The following is a 23,070-nucleotide window of genomic DNA, read 5'->3' on the forward strand; positions in this document are numbered from 1 at the left end:
AGAGAAAAAGCCAGAAGTGATGCTATGGCTCAAATGGTAGAGCTCTAGCCTTTAGAAAGCCCAAGGATAGGGTGGGGGTTGGGAGAGGGAAATGGGGACCAAATCATAAGAAAGTGTCAATGTTTGTGAAGTAATACATCTTTTATCTGGTGAATATAATGTAACCCTTCTATTAATTACAATAAAAGTATATGAAAAAAGCGAGTGCCCAAGGACAGTGCTCAGGACCTGAGTTTAAGCCCAGGACAAGAAAGGGAGAGAGAGACAGAGAGAGAGAGAGAGAGAGACAGAGAGACAGAGAGACAAAGACAGAGAGACAGAGAGACAGAGAGAGACAGAGACAGAGAGAGAGAGACAGAGAGACAGAGAGAGACAGAGAGGAAGGAAGGAAAAGAAAAGCAGAAAGAAATGCAGACTAGTAGTAAAAATTAGGCCATTCCTCTAGGTAGAAGTGAGGGACTTTATAAACTTTTCCTTGTCCACTGTTTGACAGAAACACAGATATACAGGAAAGAGGCTGAGTACTTCATTTTCTTCCTTTATTTACCAGAATTCAAAATAACAAGGTGGCTTCCCATAAACCTCCAGATACAATTGGTGCATTTTTGGCCAGTGAAGTTATTACAATAGCAAAGTAACTTCATAGATTCTTTAAAACACATTTGATGGTTCAATATACTAAAGTGCTTAGTGAAGCTCAAACTTGTCCATCTTTGTCTAGTGGGAACCTCTTTAGCCACTCCCTTCTGAGAGCTCTAGTGACCTCTGACGGCTTGCTTGAGTCCTGGCTTCTTCTACAACTATTTGCCTTGATAATAGAATACCCGTTTCTCCATGGAGCCTGGCCCCTGGTGTCAAGCAGTGATCACAATGTCAGCATGGTCTTCCCTCCGTATGTGGCCATGGGCTCCAGTCCCACCCTTTCTTGCAGATAGCCAGATGTGTAGGTGTTCAAATTCCTTATATAAAGTGATCCAATATTTGTACTAACCTGTATACATCCCCTAGCATAGTCATCTCTGCACTACTCTTTTTTTTTTTTTTTTTTTTTTGCCAGTCCTGGGCTTGAGCTCAGGGCCTGAGCACTGTCCTTGGACTTTCTCAAGGCTAGAGCTCTACCACTTGAGCCTCAGCACCACTTCCGGCTTTTTTCTATGTATGTGGTACCAAGGAATCGAACCCGGGTCTTCATGCATGCTAGGCAAGCACTTTAACCACTAGGCCAAACTCCCGGCCTGCACTACTCTTAATATGTAATAGAATGTGAATGATCTGTAAAAGTTACTGTAATGTTTTAGCGAGTCTGACAGGAAAAGACTGGCCAGGCATCAGTGTTCATGTCTGTAATCCTAGCTACACAGGAAGCTGAGATCTGAAGAGTGTGGTTCAAAGCCAGCCCAGGCAGGAAAGTAGTAGAGTGCTAGCCATGAGCGGAAAAAACCTCTGGGACAGCACTCAGGCCTTGAGTTCAAGCCCAAGAACCAGCAATAAATAAATAACCAGAGTAAAAAATAAACAACTGAACACAAAGCAAACAGAAACCTGGTCACTGGACACCAGACTAAGTCTAATTATTTCTGTGGTAGTTTTCATAATCTCAAATTTAGCTTCTTCAAAGATTCTTATCTTTTGGAAGTTTCAGGAGCAGCCTTTTTTTTTTTTTTTCTTTTTCCAGTCTGGGGCTTGAACTCTGGGCCTGAGCACTGTCCTTGGGCTTTCTCAAGGCTAGTGCCACAGCACGACTTCCAGCTTTTTTTTTTTCTATGTATGCAGTACTGAGGAATTAAACCTGAGTCTTTGTGCATGCTACCTAAGCACTCTACCACTTGACCAAATTCCTGCCCGGCCACCACCTTTTAAAAAAAAATGTTGACAGTAAGATGCCTGCAGGAGATGTCAAAGTTATCCAGCTAGAAAACAGTTAATGTTTGTGGAAACACAATAACCCACCCACCATATGCAATTCTTTAGCTTGTGACTTACATAGTTGCCCAGTGGAGTCACAGACAAAGGAGACTGTGTATTTGTTGGTCTCTCATGGCTGATTCCTTGTTCATTTTTTTTATTAGCATGAATTAATTTACAAAGGGGCTCATTGTGAAACCTTTTTTTCATTTATGGGTCCGCCTGCCAGCTCCCTTTACCAAGGGCTAGCACCAAGAGGGGGCACTTGGAGTGTGTTCACACAGCCCCTGCATCAGTCCCTGAAGACACCGTCCTACAGAACACCCAAAGAAAAAGAGAAAACACTCTGCCAATTCACCTGAGAGTCTGATATTAGGAATAGTGTCTTTCTTTTCTTTTCACTAGTCCTGGAACTTGAATTCAGGTCCTGGGTGCTTTTGCTCACTGCTTTTGCTCAAGGCTAGTATTCTACCACTTGAGCCACAGTGCCACTTGCAGCTTTTTCTGTGATTTAATTGTAGATAAGAGTCTCACAGATTTTTCTGCTTTGGCTGGTTCCAAACTGTGATCCTCAGATCTCAGCCTCCTGAGTGGCTAGGATTATAAGCATGAACTAGCAGTGCCCAGCTTCCCTGGGCTTTTTTTACCCTAAAGGCTTGTACTCTACCCATTGAGCCACAGCTCTATTTCTGTTTTTTGTTTTTGTTTTCTTTTGGTTGTTAATTGGGAGTTAAGAGTCTCACAGATTTTCCTGCCCAGGCTGGCTTTGAACCTCAATCCTTAGATCTCATCCTCCTGAGTAACTAGGATTACAAGTATGAGCCACCAGCACTCAGCTCAAGTTGTCTTTTGAAAGTTGGAAAAGGGTCTGTAGATGGTTGTAGATTTTCAAAATAAATGAGTAGGAGCTTGCCAGGTTTAACTCGCCAGAGAGTAAAGAGCAAAGTTTCTTTTTAAGATCTAATGTCATATGTACAACACAACATGTTTTCTGTTCTGTGTTGGTTGCTGGGAGGCTTTGCTCAAGACGAATGGTTAATGCAATAAGTATTTTATCCCACGTTCCAATCTCAACTATTGGCCTTCTTACAGAGCTTAACTTGCTCATTTTGAACAGTCTATTGTATATGCATTTTCATTAGTAATAGCTCTGGACTATGGTGAAAGGCAGTATGGAGGAATTCTAAGAACTCTAGAGCAAGACACATGGTAAGTCAGGCTGGCTGCTCGTGGAGCAAGTGTTCATCTGCTGTATCTTGTTCAGGAGTGATGTCACAAGGCCTAGGGTTCCATAGAGCCTGGGTAGTAGTCATCAGTTATGTGTCAACTGTACATGGCTAACAGCAGTAAATATGAGGCAGTATCTAGCAATTCACACCTGTAATCCTAGCTACTCAGGAGGCTGAGATCTGAGGACCACAGTTCAAAGCCAGCTGTGGCACAAAAGTCTGTGAGACTCTTAACTCTAATTAACCACCAGGAAAATAAAAGTGGCACTGTGGCTCAAAGTATAGGGCAGTAGCCTTGAGCTGAAGAGGTCAGGGGCAGTGCCCAGGCCCAGAGTTCAAGCCCCATGACCAACAACAACAAAAAAGATCAAATATAAAATTATCTGCAAATGAAAAGCATAGTTAAGGTTTGTGCATTATTTAGGAGCTGTGGTTTTATACCTGTAATCCTAGCCACTAAGGAGTCTGGCAATGAGAGGATTACAATTAGAGACCAACCTTGGCAAAAGTCAATGAGGCCTTATCTCAAACAATAAAAATCTGGGTACAAGCCGGGTGTGGTGGCTCACACCTATAATCCTAGCTACTCAGGAGGCTGAGATCTGAGTATCACAGTTCAAAGCCAGCCTGAGTACTAAAAACCATGAGACTCTTGCCTTTAACCACTAGAAAATAGGAAGTGGGACTGAGGCTCAAAGGGCAGGGTGGTAGCCTTGAGCTGAAGAATTCAGGGACAGCACCCAGGCCCAGAGTTCAAGCCACATGACTGATAGAAAAAAAAAATCTGGGTACAGTGGACTGTATCTGTCATCCCAGCAACACAGAAAGCATAGCCAGGAAGATTGTTGTCGAGGCTTCATGGGGGTGTGGGGGGCGAGATTCCTGTTGGGGAAAAAAAAGGAAAGAGAAGATCTGGGGACAAGTGCAGGGACCTGAGTTAAATATGCATTATTCTCTCTGCAGCCATGATGGAACATCCTGTGGAAATTCTTTATTAATAGAATTCATGATTGAAGAACAAAAACTCTTGTGTAAAAGGGACCAAAAACAATGAATAGAGCCACAGAAGCCCTTATACATACTCATCTTTGGGTGTGTGTGGGGGTCATGGGGTTTGAACTCAGCCTGAGCACTGCCCCTGAGCTCTTCAGCTCAAGGCTACCACCCTACCCCAGGGCCTGGGCATTGTCCCTGAACTCTTCAGCTCAAGGTTACCACCCTACCCTTGAGCCGCTGTGCCACTTCCCATTTTCTAGTGAATAATTGGAGATAAGAGTCTTATGTTCTTTTGTGCCTGGGCTGGCTTTGAATCTTTATCCTCAGATCTCAGCTTCCAGAGTAGCTAGGATTACAGGTGTGAGCCACCATGCCTGGCCTACATACTCATCTGGACTCAGTCAGCCAGTAAATCCACCAAAAGGCTGTCCATAGCATTCCTGCCAACAAGCCACACACCCCTGGGTCTCTTCCTAGCCCCAGTTGCAGGAAAAACATGGTGGCTGCAGCAGGAGTTGGAATGGTTTCAAGGTCATGCAGTGTGAAATGTATCTCTTGAGGGGCAAACCTGCATCCATAGAGGGGCCTTGTTGCATCCATTCAGTGCTGGCTCCCCTGCAGGACTTAGAGACCCAAGCACTTGCCTGCCTTACTATCTGTTTTCTAGACGGGAAAAGAGTTGCAGGAAACAGCAACAGGAAAGAAAGATCCACCCTATTCTGGCAGCACTTTTCACACAGGTGGTGTGGTATGAATGAGCAGATCCTAAGTGCTCAGGAGAAACTATTTTGCTAGTATCCACAGACCATGAAACAATCAGAACTCAACTCCTACCCATTATAGGTCACTTACAAACTTCACCAGACAATTCCAGTAGTTTGAACAACTCACCAAAGCCATGTGGCTCAAAGCCCTAAGTGGCTCTGTTGCTGGTAATGCTAGGTGTGTCAAGCTGTCCAGACTGTTTTGCATTTACTTTTCTTAGGAAGCAGACAGACAGGGTGTAGTGTGTGGGTGTGTATGGAGTGTACTCCCAGGAACACTACCTGTGGAAGGGAATGTAAGGAACTAGGGGTGGACAGAAGGAGGTTGATGCCAAGTGGAACCCACACACTCTACTGACCCCTGCAGGGAGCACAGCCTGAACTGGTCTGTCAGTTGTCCTGTAGTGGGTTACAAAGGCCAGGCCTTTTATGGGAGAGGAGCATGTCCAGGGCATGACCCAGGAGGTGGTGTTTCTCCATTCCTTCTACAGAGGCAACAAGAGAATCTGCAAGAAGAGAATCTGGCTGGCACATCTCCACACTCACCAGAGTTCCTCATGGCCCATCTCCACCCAGGTAAAAAGTTATTAAGTCTTTCTAAGAGGATGCCTTGACAGGAGAGAGCAAAGCTTCTGGGATTTATTACCACCAACTCCTTTAGCTTAGCAGCACTTTTCCAAGATCCAGGAGTTGAAAATCTGTTTAGGAATCTCTCTATCCCATTGGCTAGCTAATAGAGGAATTAGGGAATATTTTAACTGGCATGAAGATAAAACACATTCATTGAGCAGGGAAGAAGAAAACTGTTAGGACAGAAAAAGTAATTTGAACGTTACTTAATATTGATAAATTTTATCTTCAGATAAATTTTCTTTGCAGGTTGATTGATGGATGTGTGGGTGATAAGATGGGATCATTATGGATGGAGATTTTAAAACATATACAAAACTGGGAGATATAATGTAATGAACTATGTACATATACTCTGTGTTGATAACAATCAATACACGAACAATCTTATTTTATTCTGCCTTCCTGATCACGCTCTCCCCAACTGCATTATTTTGGAGCAAATCTTAGATATCAGATTTTATCGACAAATATTTCAGTATCTGTGTCTAAAGTATAAAGAATTAAAACCTCACAATAATATTCACTAACCTTTTACAAAAGGACAAGTTGTTTTTTTTTTTTTTTTTTTTTTTTTTTGGTGGGTCATGGGGCTTGAACTAGGCCTAGGCACTGTCCCTGAGCTCTTCAGCTCAAGTCTACCACCCTACCCTTGAGCCAAACCCCACTTTCTGTTTTCTGGAGGTTAATTGGAGGTAAGAGTCTGACGTCCTTTTGTGCCTGGGCTGGCTTTGAACCTTGATCCTCAGATTTCAACCTCCTGAGTAGCTAGGATTACAGGCGTGGGCCATTGCACCCAGCAGAAAAATTTTTTTATCAAATATTAATTCAGTAATTGCTTTGGGTTTCCCATAGTCTTGAAATATCTTGGGGGGGGGTGCTTATTAGAATCAGAACCCAAACATTAAAAATGGTTATGTCACTGGGCTCTAGTGATTCATGCCTGCTATTCAGGAGGCTGAGACCTGAGGATTGTAGTTTGAAGCCAGCCCAGGCAGAAAAGTCCCTATGAAACTCTTTTTTTTTTTTTTGCCAGTCCTGGGCTTGAGCTCAGGGCCTGAGCACTGTCCTTGGACTTTCTCAAGGCTAGAGCTCTACCATTTGAGCCTCAGCACCACTTCCGGCTTTTTTCTATGTATGTGGTACCGAGGAATCGAACCTGGGTCTTCATGCATGCTAGGCAAGCACTTTAACCACTAGGCCAAACTCCCGGCCCACCTTTTACTTTTTCTCACAAGTTCTCCCTATGTTGCTCTGGCTGGTCTCACAAACTCCTGGACTCAAGGAAACCTCCTGCCTCAGTCTTAGCCTCCTGAGTCCTGGGACTACAGTGTACACAGCCTTACCTAGAGTATAACTTTCCTCTCTCTCTTTCTCTCTCGTATTAGCCCTGGAAATGTTCCTGAACTTCTTTTGCTCAAGGCTAGTACTCTACCACTTGAGCCACAGTACCACTTCTGGCTTTTTCTGTGTATGTGGTATGCAGGAATCAAACCCAGGGCTTTATACATGCTAGGCAAGCACTCTACCACTAAGCCACCTTCCCAGCCTCCACAGAGTATAAACTTTTCAAGACTATTTCTACTACTTCAGACCTGGGAAGCCCTGGCAGGTTACAGACCTCTGATGAGCCCAGATTGGCACATCTCCAAATCTGAGGTGACCATAAGGACTCCTCTCACTAGGTTAATAAAAAGATTCAATAATGCATGCTAAATGTAATTAATACAGTGCCTGAAAGAAAATACCCAAAGTAAATTAGCTATTATATGTAACCTTAGAATTTGACATAGAATGTGGAAATAGAAAAGATTTATTTTGTAGAAAGATTCTCTGTGAGAATTTTCTAAATTGATCTTTCAATTTTGAGATTTCTCAAAATATTTTAATATTCCATTTACAAAATGTTAGTTTTTTAAGGTATGGATCTCTTGTAGACTTGGGAATGAAAGCCTCTCAGCCCAGCCAGAGAATCTGCTAACCACAAATGTCACTTTTCTCTAGTGAAAGGATGCAAAGCATTTCCTGCCTCCTTGGGAGGAAAGAAACTTCTGGAAAGAACTCCATACAAAGCAGTTAAGGTATGACCCAGCCAGCGCTGGCTTTCTTCTCCATAGAAAGCCAGTCTTCAGATATTTTGTTCTCTACCACTCAAGGGTTTTTGTTGTGGTGGTCGTGGTTATTGTTCCAGATCTGGAGTTTGAACTCTTCCTGGTGCTATTCCTTAGCTTCTTCAAGGCTACTGCTCTACCATTTGAGCCATAGCTCTGCTTCCCCTCTGTCTCTGTCTCTGTCTCTCTGTCTGTCTCTGTCTCTGTCTCTGTCTCTGTCTCTGTCTCTCTCTCTCTCTCTCTCTCTCTCTCTCTCTCTCTCTCTCTCTCTCTCTCTCTCTCTCTCTGTGGTTTATTGGAAATAAGAATCTTATGGATTTTTTCTGCTCAGGCTGGCTTTGCACCTTAATCTTCAGATCTCAGTCTCCTGGGTAGCTAGGATTACAGTAGCTAGGATTTACATGTGTGAGCTACTGACACCCAGCTATCACTCAAGTTCTTATCAGTGTTCCCTCCTGTCACGAAGGGGACAAGGTCAATATGTGGTTTGATAGGAATATTCCCAAGAGCCTTTCTGTACCAGAGTGGCTAGCAATGACACACAACGCAGTGAAGAGAATCTAAGCCAGGATAAATGGCTTTCCATCTAGCTTGTGCATCCTTTCTCTCACCCTAACATTCCTCTCTCCCCAGATACCCCCAGAACATAGACACAAGGGAGGGTAGGTCTGGGGAGAAGGCCACAGTAGAAAGAGAGAATACCCATAACCAATTGCAATTAAGATGTACTTTTATGGCTGGGTATGTGACTGAGGCAGTGAGCACCAACCAAATAAGCAGGAGGCCAGGAGGCCCAGAGTTCAAACCCTGCTACAAAAAAAAAAAAAGTTTCGCAAATTGGTAAGATGTTGACATCTTTTGGTCAATCTTCTCTCCACCTTCAGAAGGAAGGGACCTTCTAGTTGAAACTTTGTTGGCTTCATGATCAATCTGTCTCTGCTTCTCAGGAGAGTTCAGTGTGCCTGAGGAGGATTTTCTGGGAAATCCTTTTATAGAACAGAGCCTCTTGTCTCAATTTATTAGTCTGTGGGTTGAGGTATTTCCGTATCCTCTAAAAATGGACAGTCACCTGTATTGAAGAGCAGAAAATACACAGGATAGCTGATGATGGACCCAGGGTGGGGGCACAGCTACTTTTAGAATAGCCTGGGGGAGTGAGAGCTGTGACCACTCTGAGCAGACAGCACCCTAAGGGCGGGGCCACTGCCCATGAGGTCATAATTAACAAGGTCAATGATGGCAAGAAGGAAGGATCCAGAATACCCCTCAAATACCAAAAATCCTCTTCCCCATCCCTGCCCACCAGTAACCCCCTAGCTTCATTTACACTGGATGGGCTGAGCTGGAGAATTCTGGAAATGTTCCCACTATGGCTTCCTGATGCTCCTCTGTGATTAGCCTTGGGCCTCCAGTCAGGAGAAGCACTGGCTTTGATTCAATTTATCACCATCACCTTAACCATCACTCAGGACTGCTACCATTCTTCCTCCCAAAGATTGTATGAATAAAGAGTACTATTGCTTTTAATTTTTACCAGTGGCTGAAAGTTGAGCTTAGATTGAATCAGTTAGAATCTCAGCATTTAAAAATCTGATGTAATGTTAAAGGTAGCTGATTTGAAAAGGAATGCTTTGGGAAAATCAGGAAATGATGAATGAATTAATTGTAAATTATTATTAAAATTAATGGAGCTCTCTCAACTGCCTGTGAGAGCTCTGTCACAGACTCTTTTATGTTTGAATTTCCAATAAGTTGCCCCAGAACATGGCCCAGAGTTCCTTAGATGCCTATCTCTGTAATGAGCAGGAGGTTTGAAAATACTCCGTTTCTGCAGCTGGCTATATTGCTTTTCATGATGGAAAATGTTTCAGCTGTCAGAAAAGCGGTCCCCACCAGTACTCTCCTTAAGTGGCTCTCTGTGGTCGATGGTCTGCTGTGGGAAGAGAGCAATGCAGAAAGAACTAGTGAGGTGGTGGTTGTGTTTTCTTCCACTTTGTGAAGCATGCTGGGAGAAGAAATCTGTAGTGACTCCTTATATGTAATTTTTCTCCACTAGTTGTTTGCCCACTAGACAGTAAACTTCGCACATGCTTACTGGCCATTTGGACTACTTTCTAGAATTGTCAGTTCAGTTCATTTGTCATTTTATCCCTAAAAACTTTTGTTACTCAGAAGGCTGAGATCTGAGGATTGAGGAAAGCCAACTTGGGAAGAAAAAGACCCTTACTGACAATTAAAAAAAAAACAAAACAAACATCAGCCTTTATAGAAAATCTTGAGTAAGAGTTCAAGGCCCTGAGGTCAAACCCCAGTACCAGCACACACACACACACACACACACACACACACACACACACACACACACACACACACACACACACACACACATCTATACCCAGCAAAACTATCCTTGAAGCAGGGCACTGGTGGTTCATGCCTGTAATCATAGCTACTCAGGAGGCTGAGATCTGAGATTCTGGTTCAAAGCCAGCCTCAGAAGGAAAGTCTGTGAGACTCTTATCTCCAATTAGCTACAAGAAAACCGGAAGTGGAGCTATGGATCAAATGGTTAGAGTGTGTTAGCCTTGAGTAAAAGTGCTTAGGTACAGTGACCAGCCCTGAATTCAAGCCCCATGACCTATCCCCCCCCCCACCAAAAAAAAAAGTATAATAAAGGCATTTCCATACAATGCTTTTGTGGCTGCCCCAGTCCAGTTCAGGTCCAGCCTGATCTGACAGTGTGAAGAAAGAACTCGGTAAACAGCGCTGCAAGTAATGATATAGGCAGGGTGCCGGTAACCCCAACTACTCAAGAGGATGAGATCTAAGAATCACAGTTCAAAGCCAGCCAGGAGCATTCTTGGACCCTTATCTCCAATTAACCACCAAAAGAGCTAGAAATGGGGCTGTGGCTCAAGTGGTAGAACATTAGCCTTTAGCCATAAAACTCAGGGATAGCTCTTAGGCCTTGACTTCAAGCCCCAGGACAGGCTCTTAGTTAATTAATTAAAATTTTAGGGGTGTTGATGAACATAAAAATACTGATTTTACTAGGCTGAGGCAAGTCATTTTCTAGTAGTTGCATTCTGTTTTGGGTTTCAAGGTACTACTTTAGACAAAGCTGTAACAAGATATTAAAATAGGTCTGCTCTTAGTTGCAGCTGAGGCACCAAGAGAATAGATGCCACATTCCAAAGTAAAATGTTAGTGGAGCACTGGTGGCTCACGCTTGTAATATTAGTTCCTCAGGATGCCGAGATCTGAGGATTGCTGTTCAAAACCAGCCTAGGCAGTTAACTGGAGATAAGGACCCCAAAAGATGTGCAGTCCTGGACTAGCTTTGCACTGTGATTCTTAGATCTCATCCTCTTGAGTAGGTTGGATTATAAGAATAAGCCACCTGTGCACAGCTGAACATAGAAAAAATTTAATGTTTTGTTGTTTTGTTAGTACCCAGGTTTGATCTCAGGACCTTGTGTTTGCTTGTTCAGCTGGTGTTCTACCATTTGAGCCACACCTCTAGTCTATCTTTTTCTTGCTAGTCCTGGGGCCTGAACTTAGGGCTTGGCTTTTCTCAATGCTAGAGCTCTACCACTGGAGCCTCAGCATAACTTCTGACTTTTCCTACGTATATGGTACCAAGGAATCAAACCTGGGTCTTTGTGCATGCTAGGCAAGCCTTCTATCTATCACTAGGCCAAACTCTCAGCACCAGTCCATCTTTTTTTTCTTTTCTTTTTTTTTTCTTTTTTTTTTTTTTTTTTGCCAGTCCTGGGCTTGAGCTCAGGGCCTGAGCACTGTCCTTGGACCTTCTCAAGGCTAGAGCTCTACCATTTGAGCCACAGCACCACCTCCGGCTTTTTTCTATGTATGTGGTACCAAGGAATCGAACCCGGGTCTTCGCGCATGCTAGGCAGGCACTTTAACCACTAGGCCAAACTCCCGGCCACTTTTTTTTTTTTAATCAGTCTTGGGGCTTGAACTCTGGGCCTGGGCATGGTCCCTGAGCTCTTCAGCTCAAGGCTACCGTCCTACCATTTGAGCCACAATGCCACTTCTGGTTTTTTGGTGATTAACTGGAGGTAAGAGTCTCATGGACTTTAGTGCCCAGGCTGGCTTTGAACCTGGATCCTCAGATCTCAAACTCCTGAGTAGTAAGGATTACAGGTGTGAACCACTGCGCCTGGCTATCAGTCCATCTTTTTGGAGCTACCTTTCCATGTGATGCAGTCATTCTTGGCGATTGTCCTAACGATTTAAAATAGCCTCATAACTTACCAAAACTTGCCCTAAATATCATCACATCCTTGGGTGTTAAACGCAGAGACTTTTGTGCAGGGTGGAATATGTGGCCTCAGGGTTCACTGAATTTGAGTTGGTTGAGAAGGAGTGGTCTGGAATCAGAGGGAAGAATCACCCCTGAGGGCTGAGCGTGCAGTCTGTTGCAGAGGGGTGGGTATCTAGGGAGCAAATCACAGAGACCCTGAAAAAAAAAAATAGTGATCAAAGCTAAGGTTCTGACTTACTTTGACAATATAAGACAAAGATAGAAGGTCCACGATAGCAACCTTTTTTCCGTTGTATATTGATACTGGGGCTTACTTAGTCTTGGGGCTTTGAGCTCTTACTTGGTTTATTTCACTCAAGGCCAACAATCTCTACCTCTTGAGCCATAGCTTCATGTCTGGAGTTTTGCTGTTTTATTTTGTTTTGCCAGTCCTACGGCTTAAACTCAGAACCTGCATGCTGTCCCTGAGCCACTTTGTGTTCAAGGCTGATCCTCCACCATTTGAGCTACAGCACCACTTCTGGCATTTTCTGAGTAGTTCATTGGAGATAACAGTCTCATATACTCTTTTGTCTGGCCTGGCTTCGAACCTTGATCCTCAGATCTGAGCCTCCTGAGTAGCTCACAGATGTGAGCCACTGACACTGAGCTTTTGTTCTTTATTAACATTAATTTTCCTACATAGCAAAGTCATCTTCTCCTGTACTGAAAACTGAGGACCTCAACCTGAGCTTGAGGTTACAGATTAAAGTTCAAAATCTGAGATTCTGCAGGGAACTCAGGACTTAGGCTTGTTCAGTGAGCCTCAGGTTCACTTTTCCTGTGTTTTGTGCTTGTGGAGATGAAGCCCTAATTTTCTTATGACCTAGATTATGAGTTACAAAAAGAAATCAGTACTTTTGGTCAAATTTTAAAATCTCTATGGTGATTTCTTTCACAATTCTCTATTACTTAGCAAAATTCCATACTCTTATTTGTCTCAGTGACTGATGTTGAGGATCATTTTATTGGCATCCATCCTTTGCAATGTATCTGACTCCTGCATGACCTCACCTAGCTCCTGAAATAATTGTGCAGAGACTCTCCTTTATACTGTAATGCCCAGAAAATTGAAGCCCCATGGAAAGATCACCAGAAGATCAATGCAAATTGCAATGAGTCGTTTATTGACAAGCTCGAGCACGGGTCTCTGGGCACTGACAGTCGAGTGCAGACCAGAGGCCACAAGCACAAAATTACAACACCTTTAATACATTCTTTGGTAGGGGGCAGGTCCCGGTAAGCACTGACACTGCGATGCCATTAAATGATTGGCGCAATACAAAACAGGAGGAGGGTCGTGACTAGTCATTGGTCGGTTTAGCGAGCTGTCATGCTTAGAACTGATTGGCTAATGGGTGCATGGACAGACCCAATATGTGATCAGTGGAGAAAGACCCGACAAGGGGCCAGACTATAATGGGAAGGGACAGACCCAATATGTGATCAGTGGAGAAAATCCGACAAGGGGCCAGATGCGGACAGGCTAACAGGCTTGTGCCTAGTTTGCTGGTCCTCGCAAGTCCGACCTTGTACAAGTATAAAAATACAAATGAATACAAGTATAAAAATACAAATGGCTAATCATAGGTTTATAGAAAATATATAGATATTTTCTATGCTCCTCAATACCAGGCCCTGTTTGCTTTAAGCCCTGGAAATATAAGGAAAACAAAAATGAAAACCAAACTGTTTTGCAGAGTGGTTTTCTTTGCCCTCAGTGGCTCTGCTGAGGACTCTCCCTTTCTATGGGGACGATTTCCTTCTGGCTGCACCAGTGACCCTAAGCGTCTGGGACCCAGACACTGGAAATCCTGACTGGCCTCAGTTCTTCTTGGGAAGTACATAACAGTAGTGCCCTGCTGAGGGTTTCCCTTGAGCCCAGGAGAGTTCTCAAGGCTTTGATGGGTCTCTGGGAGTCCTCGCAAGACCCCGCATTAGAAGTTGGGAATTTTCAGACACCCTAGCCTTTAGTCCATCTGATTCTAACCATCAGTGCTTACCAAGGCTTGGATTCTGAAAGTCAGTTGTCTGGCTTCTCTGTAACTGTAATTGATGCTACATTGCCCCAGAGTAGTGAAAAAGAAATATGTCCCCCCATCGCCCCCCCAAAAGACAAAACAATTCATGGAAAATCCTATCCAGCTGGTCACCTACGTGGGGATGGCAAAGAACCCCAGCATCCGCCCTGTTTCCCCCACCCACGTTATTTATACCAAGTCCTTAATCTAAGCCAGCTGTGCACCAGGTGTCTGGAGTCAGCTTCTCTCAGGAAACTCCTGGTCTCTATTTGCCAGAGGAAGAATAGGATTAGATTAAGCCCCAAAGGAAAAACAAGGAGATATCCACTGCTCATCTCCTCCTACCCCTTCCGTGGCTGGCCCTGTGTGGACCACGTGCAGCCCACAGGCCAGACTCCCTGCTGTGAGAGACACAGGGCTCTAGTGTTTACACCTTAGCTGTCTCTTGCAGAAATAAACACATAGAGCTCTGTTTGGATTCTTGGTCCTAGAAGGACACAGACAAAGTCACTGAAATCCCTAACGAAGTCCACTTCAGAGGGCCTAGCTCCCACAGCCCACATCTGTGCTGTCTGTCCTGCGAGAGCAAGCAGTTTCAAATGGCTTCCCAGGGACAAAGAAGAAGGGCCTCGGCCTACTTGCAGCCAGCCCCAGTAATGGGGTACATAGACAGGCGCTGGTCTGGGCTGACGGCCTGGGGGCCCCACAGACATTGTTTTCCATCCCCCTTAATAAGATGCTGAGGTCAACAACTTTACAGATGAGGAAACTGAAGTCAAAAGCAGGACTTCCCTCATCAGTCTTGTACTTTTGTTGAGCACCTATTGTGCTGGAATTGTTTAATTTCTTAAACCTTATTTCAGGCAATTCGGTATTGGCAGATGTCAAGACTATTAATTTGGAGGGTGGTTTTCTATCCTCTACTGGCTCCCTATATTAGTTCTAATTGTTTGGTTTTGGTTGTGCTGGGGTTTGAACTCAGGGCCTGGAACTTGTTAGGTTTCTCTGCCAGTTGAGCCACTTTACAATCTTTTTCTTGGTTTAGTTATTTACAGGATATCACACTCTGTCTGGACTGGCATTCTTTTTTTTTTTTTTTTTTTTTGCCAGTCCTGGGCTTGAGCTCAGGGCCTGAGCACTGTCCTTGGACTTTCTCAAGGCTAGAGCTCTACCACTCGAGCCTCAGCACCACTTCCAGCTTTTTTGTATGTATGTGGTACCAAGGAATCGAACCCGGGTGTTCGCGCATGCTAGGCAAGCACTTTAACCACTAGGCCAAACTCCCGGCCCGCGGAGTAGCATTCTTATTTCTGCCTTCTGCATAGCTGAGATTATAGAAACAGGCATCACATGTGGCTTGTCAAGATGGAATCTTATTAACTTTGTATCCAGGATGGCTCCTTCTAGAACATTTTTGGTAGGTTCTTTGGGGTTTTCTGTATTTATGATCATGTATGCCATCCACTTACAGCGACAGTTTACCTCTTTTCTTATTCAGATGTCCTTTATTAATTGTGTGATTACTCTGACTATAGGCTTTCAATAGTGTATTGAATAAAAATAGTGAAAGAGGACATCATTTTTCCAAATTCATAAACATAGCTTTCTACTTTTCCTCATTCAATAGGATGACAGCTGTTTGGCTTGGTACGTGGCCTCAGATACCATGTTGAGGGATCTTCTTTCCATGTCTAATTTGTTCAGTATTGTTATCATGAAGGGAGGCTGAATTTTATTAGATTCTGCATCAAGATGATAATACAGTGTTGTCAGTTATTATATTAATATAGTATACCCTCAATAAAAATCTCAGACAGAGGCTTCAGAGGATAATAAGAAAACCACACAGCTAGGCACTGGTGGCCCACCCCTACTTAGACGCTGAGATCTGAGGATCAAGGTTCAAATCCAACCTGAGCAGAGACAGCTGAGACTCTTACCCACAGTTAACTAGCAAAAAGCCAGGAGTAAAGATGTTGCTAAAGTTGTAAAGTAGCAGCCTTGAGTAAAAAGTCAGGCAAGAGCCAAAGGCTTTGAGCTTAAGCCCCAGTACCCATGAAAAATGAAAAAAGTTTTAATAGATCATAAGTACCTCCCAAATGAGGAAATAAAATAACAGTAACTGGGGCCTGGAGTTTGGCCTAGTGGTAGAGTGCTTGCCTAGCATGCACGGAGACCTGGTTTCGATTCCTCGGTACCACATACATAGAAAAAAATCCGGAAGTGGTGCTGAGGCTCAAGTGGTAGAGCTGTAGCCTTGAGAAAGTCCAAGGGCAGTGCAAGCCAGTCCTGGGCTTGAGCTCAGGGCCTGAGCACTGTCCTTGGACTTTCTCAAGGCTAGAGCTCTGCCACTTGAGCCTCAGCACCACTTCCGGTTTTTTTCTATGTATGTGGTACCGAGGAATCGAACCCAGGTCTTCGTGCATGCTAGGCAAGCACTCTACCACTAAGCCACACTCCAAGCTTTCTGTGAGATTCTTATTTCTGATTAACCACCAGAAAACTCAAAGTAGTGCTATGGCTCAAGTAAGTGGTGGAGTGCTAGCCTTGAGCAAAATTGCTCAGGGACAGTGCTCAGGCTTAAGTTCAACCAAGGCTATAACCACCACCACCAACAGCAACAATGATTGATGATCTCATGTCAATGAGTGTTTACTGTTTAATGGGTACAGATTTTTTTTTTGTCAGTCATGGAGCTTGGACCCTACCCCCTGAGCCATAGTACCACTTCTGCTTTTCTAGTGGTTAATTGGAGATAAGAGTCCCATGGACTTTAGTGCCTGGGCTGGCTACTCAGCCTCCTGAGTAGCTAGGATTACAGGTGTGAGTCACTGGGCCTGGCAGAAATTTTTATTTTTGCCATCCTGAGACTTGAACTCAGGGCTGGGGCACTGTCCCTGGACACTTTTGCTCAAGGCTGGCTAGCACTCTGCCACTTGAGCCACAGCCCCACTTCCAGGTTTTTCTGAGTATGTGGTACTGAGGAATCAAACCCAGGTCTTCATGTATGCTAGGCAAGCACTCTACCACTAGGTTACAGTCCTGGCCCAGGTACAGAACTTTTTATTTGGGGTGAGGAATTTTAGAAAATAGATATTTGTGGTGAATACAAACCTTGTGAGTGTACCTGATGCAGTAAAATGTGCACTCATGAATAGTTTAAAAAATTTTCTGCTGAGGCTGGGAGTTTGGCCTAGTGGTTAAAAGTGCTTGCCTAGCATGTGTGAAGACCCGGGTTCGATTCCTTGGTACCACATACATACAAAAAAGCTGGAAGGGGTGCTGAGGCTCAAGTGGTAGAGCTCTAGCATTGAGAAAGTCCAAGGACAGTGCTCAGGGCCTGAGTTCAAGCCCAGGACTGGCAAAAAATTAAAAAATAAATAAAAAAAAATTTCTACCACATTTGCCACCTTTCTCTGTGGACCTCATATGAGCCTATGGAAGAACATGAAAAGGATGAAAATAAGAAACTCACAAGAGTGGTCTAGGGTAGAAAGGGGATGCATGACGGTGATTAGAAAACAGTAATCACATTTTTCCCCCTAGGAATGCTTTGAGTCCAGTAACCAGAACCCTCTGTGGGCTCTTGGCAATGTGCAGACCTCGGGGAAAAATGCCTGACATGCAGAATTAGAGAGGCAATGCTTCTCGGGTGACCTTCAGGGCAGGACTAATAATGCTTATGCTTGCAAACTCAAAAAAAAAAAAAAAGAAAGAAAGAAAGAAAGAAGAAAGCAAGCAAGCTTATAAATTGAGTTGGTGAGCCAGCATCCATTCAATCCTCTGGAAGTAGACCATCAACCTCAACCCAGTCTGCTTTAATGAGCACCTCTGTGCAGTCATAGGGCTATTAAGGAATATTTTGGTTTGAACTTCCAGGATATGAGGCCCAATTTTACTTCCACACTGGGTTCGCTTTGGAGCATGAAAGAAAGTTAATGAATGTCATACTGAGCAGAAGAATTCTCTCCAACTATTTTTATTTTTTTTTTTGGCCAGTCCTGGGGCTTGAACTTAGGGCCTAAGCACGATCCTTGGGCTTTCCTCAAGACTAGCGCTCTACCACTTGAGCCACAGCACACTTCTGGCTTTTCTATGTGTGTGGTACTAAGGACTCCAACCAGGGCCTTCGTGCATGCTAGGCAAGCACTCTGCCACTAGACCAAACTCCCGGTGCCTCCAACTTTTTGCCTGATCTGGCCTCAATCTTCTATCCTCTCCATCTCCATATCCTGAGTAGCTATGATCACAGGCCTGAGTCACATTCTATTCCCAAGAGCCCATAAATGTTACTTCCATGTCAAAAGGGATTCTGCATCCATGATTCAACTAAGGACTTGGAGGTGAAGATTATTCTGAACTATGTGAATGAACCCAATATTCATTACAGGACTCTTCTGAGCCTCCAGAAATAACAAACCCTGGCCATATAGTATCAGTCCAGTAGAGGTGATTTTAGAACTTGTGACATCTAGCTATAGGGGAATATTGTGTTTCCAGTCTTGAGGCTGTCCTCTGTGATATCAGCCACAGGAAAGTCACAGGCCACCCTTCCTCTCCTCCTTGTCCTGCTTGCAGTCACTAGCTTTGGGTGATCATTCAACCCTTGAAAATATTTGGTTACTGTATCTTAAATCTTAATCAGTCTCCGTGTGTGTATGTGTGTGTGTGTGTGTGTGTGTGTGTGTGTGTGTGTGTGTGTCGGTCCTGGAGCTTGAACTTAAGGTTTAGGCATAAATTCCTGAGTTTCTTTTGCTCAAAGCAAGGGCAATACCATTTGAGTCAGAGCTCCTTTTTTTTTTTTTTTTTTTTTTAAGTTTATTGAGATGAGAGTCTCACAGACTTTCATGCCCGAGCTGGCTTCAAACTTAGATCCACAGATCTCAGCCCCCTAAGCAGCTAGAATTACAAGAGCGAGCCATGGTGCCTAGCTCAGTTTTAATGGTGATCTATCTTCAGATAGGCCATCCTAGAATATTTTGTTTACAATAGTAGTCAAATTATAAGTGAAAAGGAGATCTGTTTTTAACCCAACTAAGAAGTCAGCATATATCTTAGTAGTAAAGTGCATGCTTAGCATATACGGGGCCCTGGGTTCAACCCCCAGCAGCAAGCAAATAAACCCCACACCATGCATGTGCATAGGTATTTGTGTCAGCCTGCTTTTGCTCACCAGGCAGGCCTGTTGGCAGGAGGCCCGGCCCAGGACCCTGTGGTCTCATCCCTGGGGTAGGAAGGACAAGAACTAATGTTAATGGACCTGGAGCAAGGGAGCAGGCGTGGAGTGTTGGGTATTTTTAGGCAATCACATGGCAACATCTCAGCAAACCCTTGAAGTAGACATTCTTCCTGGACTGAGGCAAAGGGCAGTGAGCAGGATGAGTAGTTTGTCTGAGTCCAGGAGGACCTTGGGGGACAAGGTGATGGGTTGCAGAAAGGCACTGGAGTAGGCTCTGAGGCCTAAGCTTCGTTGCTTAAATCTCAGCATATAGGGGCCAAGAGTTTGGCCTGATGGTAGAGTGCTTGCCTAGCATGCACAAAAACCTGGGTTCAATTCCTCGGTACCACATACATAGAAAAAAGCCGGAAGTGGTGCTGAGGCTCAAGTGGTAGAGCTCTAGCCTTGAGAAAGTCCAAGGACAGTGCTCAGGCCCTGAGCTCAAGCCCAGGACGACAAAAAAAAAATCTCAGCATATATGCTAGCCTCAGCACTTGAACTCAGGACCCAAGGTGGCCAGTCGTCATGCCATCCCTCCTCTCAGAAGGTTGAGGGATCCATGAAATGAGAGCGCACACAGTGCTGAGTGTGCAGCTAAATGGGGAGGTGGTGCTTTCTGTGCGTGCCCGGTGCCCTAGGAAGATTCTGTGCTCTCCCCAGTATTGAAAATACTTTAAAAGTTCCATCTAAGCAATGCCCGAGGCACAGTCTCTTCCAATCTCATCAAAACCAATATTGGCTTGGAAAGGTTATCACTGCTTTTCCAAATCCAGTCAACATTAAAAATGCAAATATTTGCTATTTAAATACAGCCCTTGGCCACTAGCTCGAAGTGTTCAAGACAAGGTAAACCACAGTGGGCAGCCATCTCCACCCTGGGTTTGGCCACCAGACTCAGCAGGAAGGAGACAGAAGGCACCTAGAAAAGTCTAGATCACAGCAGGGGAGGGTGACTCTCCCAGTCCTATGGAGGGGTCCACAGGGGTCTTCAATTCTCATCAGTGAATCTGACGCATAGTCATTTGGGGCTATCCTATTTGTTTCCTCGTCCTTGTGTCCCTGGTTCCTGCCCAGGACCTGCTTGGCAGCCTGAGCTCAGGGGCCATTTGCTGAGCAGAGGGACTCATTCATCATCTGCTCTGGGACATCTTCTAAGGCTCCTGGAACTGTCCTAGGCCTCAAAGTGATACAGATATGAGTTGGTTGGAGAAATTAATCCTAAGTAATTTACCATCTATGAAGAGTGATAAGATGTGTAAATAAATAATAAATGAAGTATGAAGCAGTATCAAACTAACCTTACTATTACTTGTAGGTATTTGTCAGTGCAGGAGTTTGGAAATGTGCCAGATGGAGAATTTGTGATGTCAGATAAAGGGTATTCGGAACTCATAAGGGCAAGTGTTTGTTGTTGTGAGAGTTTGGTACACACCAAACATTTTATGTTGTTGTTGTCATCATTACCGTTGCCTCCTCCTCCTCCTCCTTCTCCTCCTCCTCCTCCTCCTCCTCTTCCTCCTCTTCTTCCTCCTCCTCCTTCTTCCTGTTCAGGGTGGGGAGTACCAGTCCTAGGCTTGAACTCAGGGCCTGAGCACTGTCCCTAAGCTTATATTTTGCTCAAGGCTAATGCTCTACCACCTGAGCCACAGCTTCACTTTGGTCTTTTTGGTAGGAAATTGGTTAATAAGCGTTGCATGGACTTCCTGCCTGGGCTGGCTTTTTGCGTTGCGATGCTCAGATCTCAGCCTTCTGAACAGCTAGGATTACAGGCATGAGCCACTGGCACCCAGCCAAGACCTCTTTTATAAGAGCACGAGCTCTGTTTGTGAGGGCCCTGTTCATGACCTATTCCCAGCCCAAAGGCCCCACCTCTTAATATCATGACCTTGAGGATTAGGATTTCACTGTAGGAATCTTTAAGGGACACAAATATTCCCACCATAGCCAGAACAGAAAATAGTAAATACAGGGCACGGTTCCCACTCTGGAGATAAACAATCACAGGGAGGAATTCCGAAATAGTAACATTTAGAGGCTTAGAGGAGGGAGCCTGGGAGCTGTGTGCTCAACCAGGCCTGCTGAGGGAGACCCGCTAGGTGCAGGTCCTTGAGGTAGATGCCATGAAGCTGAGTCTACTCCTGCTGGGAAGATGGCAAACAAGCTCAGCTCTGCCATAGGGAAGCCTTGTCACCGCCAGACCTACAAAACACAGGAAGCTTAAAGAAAGCAGATAGGAAGGATCAAGTTTGTTTGCGGGGACTCCTTCCAGATTCCATCCCCTGCTCCTGCCACATACCCAGAACTTCAGAGAGAAGCAGCTGGCCAAGCACTTTGCACAGGCGCAGGGCCAGGATCACAGAGTGGAGGACAGAGGGTTTGTAGCTGAGATGCCACAGCTTCAACTACAAGAATTTCCCCATCAATGCAACAATGCAGGGACCGCTATCACCCCATTATACATATGTGGGAAACTGAGGCCCGAAGAAGTCAAAATGATTTGCTTCATCAACCTAGTTGGCCAGGTCCATCTGTTCTGCTAGGCATGCTCTTCCAGGTTCTCTCCAGACTTGGGGCTTCCCACACCCTTGCCTCTTTGTCCTCCTCCCTCCAGTTACTGCATCTGCTTCACACACACACACACACACACACACACACACACACACACACACACACACACACACACACGAGTTCTTGAGTCCTGGTGTTCATTCGTGGGGATCCTCTACACAAGCCGCTTCCCTCCTCTTCCTCCCTTTGCCAGAAGTCTCTCTGACTTACCTTTTCAGTCTCCACTCAGTCACTGCCTCTGGGATGTTATTGACAAGGGAGACTCCAGTGCTGGTGCTCCCAGAGCAGTCAGGTTTTTCTGCTGGCCTCAGGTACTTGGTTATAGCCACCTGCGTTTGATCATCCTGTCTACTGGATGTCAAGCACCCAGCACGTGGCGGGGGTCTGGAAAATCAACATAAATTAGTTAATTCCTAAGCAACACATGAGAGGCCTCTCCAAGTGGTTTTGAAAGCCATGGCTACCTGAGATGTGATGAAGTAACTTTGTCCCAATATTAAGGGACCATGTCAAAAATAGACCACAGGGCTGAGAACGTGGCTTAGTGGTAGAATGCTTGCCTAGCACGCATGAAGCCCAGGGTTGGATACCTCAGTACCACATAAACAGAAAAGGCTGCAAGTGGTGCTGTGGCTCAGCTGGTAACCTTGAGCAGAAGAAGCTCAGAGACAGCGCCCAGACCTTTAGTTCAAGCCTGGGAAAAAAAAATGGACCACAGAAATGGGGGAAATGGAGTCAGAAGTTGGAGCCTGTGCTATCTAGCAGACATCCACTATATTGTGCTATATTTGTTCCTCCATATCTATGTCCATCAGACATCCCATCAAATGACCCACGTGCAAACCCTGTACAAATGTCAAGCACAGTCACATTCATGTTACTGTGTTCAGGAGGCAAACTAGTCCACAGCCTTGCCAGCCTCTACAGGAGCAGCCCAAACCCAGCCCTGCAGCCTCTCACTTCCTTTTCTCCTTGGAATCAGGCATGGCTCTTTATAGAGAAGGTGTTCAAGCTTTTGGGTAGCACAACATTGGACAAGCTTCCTCTTCTGAAGAAACAGTCTCAAGGGGAAGGTGAGAAAGTGGATCTTAACTTCCTACCGCAACCCTATCTCCCATGCCTCCTTTTAGGTGCAACCCCAGCTGCTCCTGACTTATGTTTCTGTCACTCACCAGGCCCCTATCGACTCTTTCTCCTTGGGAATTCCTCTCTATTTCTGTGGGAGCAGAGATCCTCTGTTAATGAAAAGCATCTAGTGTACAACCCTGAAGCCCAGAGCACTAAGTTAAAGGGCAAGCACA

General features: G+C 44.8%; 1 long non-coding RNA gene across 1 annotated transcript; it reads left to right on the top strand.

Annotated features, from left to right (window-relative positions):
• The first annotated feature begins 5,389 nt into the window (after positions 1-5,389).
• On the top strand, positions 5,390-22,861 carry LOC150061724 (uncharacterized). The gene is made up of 3 exons (XR_016535849.1): positions 5,390-5,470; positions 7,529-7,605; positions 22,752-22,861. It is a non-coding gene; the product is annotated as an uncharacterized LOC150061724 (long non-coding RNA).
• Positions 22,862-23,070: the final 209 nt, after the last annotated feature.

Source organism: Megascapheus bottae, chromosome 6 (assembly GCF_031878675.1).
Source record: "Megascapheus bottae isolate mThoBot1 chromosome 6, mThoBot2.hap1, whole genome shotgun sequence".
Taxonomy (NCBI): domain Eukaryota; kingdom Metazoa; phylum Chordata; class Mammalia; order Rodentia; family Geomyidae; genus Megascapheus; species Megascapheus bottae.